Raw genomic sequence first — 7,087 nt, 5'->3', positions numbered from 1 at the left:
GGAACAAACGTTTCTCTGACTGGTCTAATACTGAAATAGACATGAGACAGATTAGCAAGAGAAAATAACCAAATTTAATACATACACGTGGGAACCCACAATCAAGGCAGAGTCGGAGACCCCCCACCCCATGCATGAGAGGCTCAAGACAGAAAGGGAACATGGGTATATAAGACATCCTGAGCTAGGGATGAGGGGAGACCCTTGGGGGCTTCAAAGGGTCATTGCAGGATGATAAGAAGAGCAGGTGTTTGGTAAATAGAAGTTTGTCCTGCCCTACAGACAGGTCAAAAGAGGTCATCTCTGACAATCTCCCATTAGGGCAAGGCCCCTAATTCAGGTTCTTCCAGGTAGTCAAGGGAGAGACAGAAGTTTCTTCTGAACCCACAGCTAAAGTTGTCATTAGCTCAACACAATCTGCACACCACAGAAGCCTGGCTTGGGGTGACTAGCTCTGAACCCCCACATAACTAAATCCATGGAATGCTTTGTGTGAGTAAATATCTTACCCAATAGAAGTAGCTGTGTGTCCTCGGTGTGTCTGAGGGAAGGAACTGGAGCAGCTCACAGACTTCTAGGTAGCAGAGAGCATGGCAGGGGTTGGGGGCTGGGAACTTGCAGGAATGGTGGAAGACTAGAAGGTTCCTCAGACAGCAGGTTACAGTGTTGGAGTAGCCAGAGCCTCGCATTTGGTATCCAATTACCTCGATTCAAAGCCTATATCGAATACCCACTAGCTGTGTGATCTCAGACAAATAACTTAATCTCGCTGATCCCAAAATTCCACATCTTTGTAAAGAGAACGTGGACACCTGAACCTAGGATTTCCTTAAGGGTTAAATGAGACATGGAGATGATGTACCCACTACATAGTAGGTGTTTCTGTAACTTTGTTTTCCCTTTCTCTTATTTCCACTATTTCTAGGACATGAATATGCTAGAAAAAAAGTTTGCAGACTTGAACAACTAATCACCCACAGACAAGGTAGAGAGCAATCCCTTCTTATTTCCCCATCACTCAGTCTACAGATGAGAGGGAAGGGGGAACAAGTTCAAGTCACAAGAGCAGGTCTAGCTACACAGCGAGTGAGGCAGCTTCCTGCACACCCACAGTCTCCCGTGTACACACACACACACACACACACACACACACACACACACACCCCATCTGGGGCATCCATCTTCCGGCCAAGTTTTTTTAATAGGTCAGTAGTTAGAAATTGCTCATAGCAAATCTTTTCTCTATTTCTGACATAACTGAATAATCCAACTACTTCATAAAGAAGGACTTGGTGTTTTCAGTTTCTATTTACCCTTCTAGGTTCTGTGTCTGGTCTGAGAATTAAATTGACAGATGACAGATTAACAGGAGAAAAAAGGCGACTTTAGTTATGTACGTTCACAGAGAGTTCACAAAAATACGAGACTCAAATGATCCAGACTCATCCATTCTGAGCTAAGGAAAGGCGCAGGGATTGGGGGCTTTTGGGAGTGGAAGGATTACATTATGGGCAGGGCAGGGGAGGGGGAAACCGATGGGAAATGTAGGTCGCCTTGTTATACAGGTAAGAGCCTCTCGGGTGAAAGAAGTGGTCTCTGGGAGTGGCTCTCTCCCAGGTACCATTTACTAACGGGAATTTCCTTTATAAATGTAACTTTCCTCTACAAAAGGGGACATTTTTACTTTATTGTAGGCAGTTAGGGGGAGGTAGAGAGCTTTTCCAGCGTGTGCTGGTTTTCTATTGCCTTTAGCACAAAATAATTCATATGCCAAAGTGGCATATTTTGGGGTGGGATGTTGTTCTGAACCCCTTCAAATCCTCCAAAACAACAGAAAACGTGTAACTTTTACCAAACTTGTCCCAGAAATACCCGTATTCTTGCAACAAGGCTCTTTAGGATTACCAGTAGAGTTCACTGCCTCACCAAATCTGCATTGGTGCAAACCCCACAGAGAGACCCAAGAACAGAAACTCAGTCTACACTACGGGTGTCTGGACCACTCGAGAGGCTGGGAGAAAAATGCCATTCAACGGACTCTATCCCAACGCTGAGAAACCAGAGAACTCCACCCTCTTGGCCCGGGGAGGTGTTGCTTTGAGAACAGGATGACAAGAGAAGATGGAGCGCCTGGCTGCCATCTTGACGAAGCTATGGGCGGTTCCCAGTGAGGGCCACCCAGATCCCCAGTGATGAGAGATGGAGAAGGGGTGGGGGGAGCTCAGGACACGTGCGCACAGCAAGCCCGCGCTCTCCCGTGAGAAGAGCAGAGGGCCGGCTCTCCCTCAGTGGCCAAGGGCGCGGACGACGCTGTCCCCTCTCCCCGGGAATTAGGAAGAGGATGTATCCATGAATCTTTGTCCTTCTGCACCATCTTGCAGGAACCTGTAGAGCACATTGTGCTCCCCTAACGGGATGGAGGGGTGAACTCTTGACCTGAGGTCTGGTGCAACCCGCTGGCAGAGGGGTACCCGCCTTATCTATTCCGAGGGCAACATTCCAGGCTTTCTTCAGATAGGAGCACTCCACGAGCATAGATTTCACCAGAAATTAGGGACACAGAGTACTGGTTGTGTCCCCAGTGGCTCTGGCCAGAAACAATTATCCACGTGGCTCATTAAAATAAGTAACAAATGCTGACTGTCTCCATGATTAGCCAGTACTGGCTCAGCTGCTTGTGCCTACCAGCCCCGGATTAGCAAGAGGGGCTGGGGACAATAGGAGTTAAAATACAGCCCTGAACAGATAGCCTATCATTTTGTTTTTATTCTCTTCCTTTATGTGAGGGGTGCGGGGTGCAGGGTGTACAAGGAGGAGGTTGGAGAAGGTGACCCCTGTGCTGTTTCCTAACTTTCAGGTACTGTGGTTTGTGGCGCCAGAAGATGCATAGAATCATAGAGTATCAGTGATCCGTTTCCACAGAATCGGTGTTGTCATGAAGTCCCCTGGCAGGGGGAAGGGGAGAGGAGAGGAGGGAAGTGGGAGATGGAGAGAGGTACTGCTTCAACAATGCAGCATTCCCCACAGTTCTGGGCGTTTCCTGAGGCCCTGCCTGGGTTCTCTGTGGGGTAGATGAGGCCCTGGGGCCGTTATCCAGCCTTGCTGGGGCAGGTCTTACCTGGGAAGACTCAGAGAGGGAGGATGGCGCAGGGGTGTCCGCAGAGGGCAGCGAGGGGGTGGGTTCATGCTTGCCTTCTGAAACTGCTCCTATGATGAAACTCTGGCCTCCTGCTTGAGAAGCCACTTCTTGCCTTTATTCTTCTGTGTTTGTGTCTACCTGAATTTTCTATTTCGTCCAAATTTTCCGAGGACCTTGTTGTATCAGTAAATTTCCAGTGATAAAACACCAAGAGCCAAAGTAGCTTCTGCCAAGAAAGGACAGGGTACGTCCACTGCTAGGGACAACGGCAGACTCTAGTCTCTGTCTTTGGGAGGGCGACACAGTTGGGAGCAAACAGGAAAAATGAAAGGGGTGTTAATAAAAACAAACATGAGACAAGAACAACATTTAAAAAGAAAGAAAATAGGAAAGAGAACGAGAGGAGGGAGACAGCTATGTGAAGGGTTCCTCTCTGAAAACGTTACCAGTAAGCAGACGACCCTACTCTCTTGTTTTTCTGCATTGGGAGTCTCCCACATTCCAACAGATCTGATTGATCAGTTTATTCCGATAGCCTAGTAACTGATGAAGGGTGAAATATTACTCAGCCCGGACGTATTTATATTGTAAAAGTGGATTCTTGATAAGTGTCCTGGTTATCCCCCCCAAAGAGAGTCAGCATAGTAGGCCCTGTAGGCAACACAATACTTGCTAATGTCTCAACTTCATTAACATTTGAATGAAGAAAATTAACATTGTAACTATTGAATGTGGGCATATGTATTATTGCCAAGTTTAATATTTCATGCTTTTTTTTATATTCAGGAAATGTAATGAGCGAAATGCATAATGAAGTACGATTTCGTTTTTATACGTTTTAAAACTTTTCATGGACAAATTTTTGCCACTCATGTTTGTTTGAAGAATCCAGCTTGCTCTGTGATTATGTAAATGTTGTCACACTTCTACTGGCAACTAAGAAACCCATTCGGATTATCAAGAGATAGTTCCCCCCTTTATCAGGGACTCTTGAACAACACTTGAACTCTGCAGAGGGTGGATGGTTTTAGCATGAGGTGCTGGTGGGGTTTTCCACTCTGACAGAAATGGTAACAGACACACAGGCAAAGGGGTGAGAAGGTGGGTGGTGTGTCAGGAAATAGCCTCTTATCTGGGCTTTCAGGATGGTGATGTTATGTCTGTGCATTTGTGTGTTCTGGAGATGCCTACACTGTCCACAATACAGAAGCCCTGGCCTTGGGCTTTTATTCCAATCAAGGCCCAATAGCAGAATGTTCCAGTAGCACTGGCAAAAATGATTAACGGGACTCAGGCTCCCTTTGGAGGGACCCCCTGCTGGGGTGCTGCCTGGAAAAGCAGCCCTCCTGGCCACTAGCCAGGGTGACAAATGTGACCAGCTTTTTAGACCTCTGTCCTAGTGGCAGTTGTGATAGGGCAGGATGAAAGTGTACTCCTTTTTAGTATGTTTTCTAGCTCTGTACATCTGCTCCCTCCCACCACACAAGAATTTCACAACATTCCTTTCTAATTCCCCCCACCCCCCAGGCCAGCATTCCTAGGTAACAAGTTCTTGGAATGTGTGAAAGTGAGAAATAGTCCTTATTTTCTTGGGAGGAATTCCTAAGACCAAAAGCCAAACAACCTCCCTCTGACCACTGACCCGTCTGCAGGCTCTGGGATGTTGACTCTCTTTTTGCTGAAAGCAACACCTCTCCCCTTACACACAGAACCCCACCTGCTGTGATCTACCTGGATCCTGATGAAGGTCATGTCTTGGCAGGGGAGGGAAGGTGTATTTAAAAGCAGTCGGCAGAAGACCAGTTTCTTATTTTAAAAGCAATATGGAGAAGTCCTCTTGTCTGACGCATTCAGAGGCATAATTGATGGTGAAACAAACTTTGTTAAGGATTCACAGGTATAGAACATTTTACTTTAACTTAATAAGTATAAATATAAATTTGTTGGCTACTCTTTTGATGTGAGATCCAAGTTCTGTTCTTTGAGTGAGGTCTCCTCATTGGAGTTCTGCGTCAAATTTCTTGCAAAACCACACCATTATTGCATCATGTAAAGCTTTCAGACATGATTTATTTAAAGTGGAGCATGAAATGAAAAAATCTACACAGCGAAATGAGGGTAGAAGCCGAGGTTTGGACAGTCTCCACCCCACCCTCCCAATCTTAGATGCTTCTCTCGGCCACTCTTTTTCAAATTAATTTTTCTAAGAGACTCATTCTTATCCAGTCTTTCTGGAGCGTGTGTCTTAGTTTTCGTGGAGACAATAGCTCTTTCCTTAGGTACTCATTTTTCATGGATTCTATTTATTTAAATTACATAATGATAACAACGAATGCAATTGGCACAAACAGGCTTGGATGAGCTCATCAGAAAGCAGCCCACTAGCCTCAAGCTAAGGCTACGTGGCGTCTATTTTGCAGATGGCATGAGAATGTTGGGTAATCCGGCAAAGGTGGTTCAGGGAAGGTTGGCGTAGAGAACACCTGCTGCAGAAAGTAGTAAAACAAATAAAAGACTCTCCCCGCTCCTTACCTTCTGTATATCCAGGATATATAAACTTACCTGCCTGCAGGTAGAGAAGTAAGTACAGTAGCAGCCACTCACTGGCTGTGGGCATCACTGGTTGAATTAAGACCTTGATCTCTTCCCTCAGAGTCCCCCCTAGTTATTGCTGGGGGTGCCAAGGAGGTTTTAGAAGATCTTCGGACGGACTATTCCCACTTCCTGTTTTCTCTGTTCTCTCTCTGAGCAACCAAAATGTTCAGATGTTTGAGACATCTCATTCTGAATAAATCCATGTTCAGGATGGCAGGGGCCCTGATATATCTAGATTTCTCTGCTTTTCCTTTTAAACAATAATGGAACCATTTTATAAACTTTGGAACTAAAATTTCTCACTTAAAAGTATGTGATGGCCAAATTCCCATTGCATTAGATACTATTTCTCAACATCACTTACATGCTTGCTTCTAATCTTAGCACATGGAAATATAGAGACGAATTAATAATTTTCTTTTTCAGGCTTTTACTGTTTTTCTTTTCCTATATTGACAGCATTGCTATTATTCAACATTCTTCCAAAAGTTCCAGCCAATTTGATAAATAAGATATAATTACTGGAAGGAAGCTAAAATTATCGTTAGTCACAGTTGTGAAGCAACTGAGAAATTATTGGAACTAATAAGGACAGCAGGGTTGTGGCACATAAAATTAAAAACTAAAAGTATATGCATATGTATGTGTGTATATATTTGTGTGTATGCATGTATATACACAGTTTTACACACACACACTCACACACACACTTTTCCTTTGTGCAAAAAAATTGCCACCTGAAACATAATATCAAGAATACTATCACAAAGAGCAGTAAAATTGTAAATACTTATGGTATAGTTCAAATAAAAAATTGTTAGGTCTTGTAAGAAGAACATAAAGTTTTGCTGAGGGGCACAGAAAGAAAATTTGCATGATATAAAGAATGCTGTGATTTTAATATGGCTACGTTCAAACTCTCCATGGTGTTCTCTTTTGGAACTTTGAGCAGGATATAAAAATTCTTCAGGAAAAGTCAACCGGACAGGTGGACAGGCAGATTCTGGTTCCCCACATCGACCCTACCCCTTGAGATTTATCGAGGTGTAAGTGACAAATATAATTACATATATTCAAGTGTACAACGTGAGGAGTTGATAAACACATATACGTTATGAAATGATTACCACAATCGAGTTATTTAGCACATCCCTCACCTCACACAGTTCCCTTTTTTTCTTTCTTTTTTTTTATTGTGGTAAGAACACTTAAGACCTACTCTCTTACTAACTTTCAAGTATAAAACACAGTGTAATTGTAGTCACCATGCTGTACATCAGAGCTCCAGAACTTGACCTTTGACCAATATCTCTACCTGCACCATCTCCACACAGCCCCTACTCGCCACCATTC

The sequence above is a fragment of the Rhinolophus ferrumequinum genome, chromosome 8, assembly GCF_004115265.2.
Source record: "Rhinolophus ferrumequinum isolate MPI-CBG mRhiFer1 chromosome 8, mRhiFer1_v1.p, whole genome shotgun sequence".
Lineage (NCBI taxonomy): Eukaryota > Metazoa > Chordata > Mammalia > Chiroptera > Rhinolophidae > Rhinolophus > Rhinolophus ferrumequinum.
The sequence above is the reverse complement of the archived record's forward strand: the minus strand, read 5'-3'. Positions refer to the sequence as shown.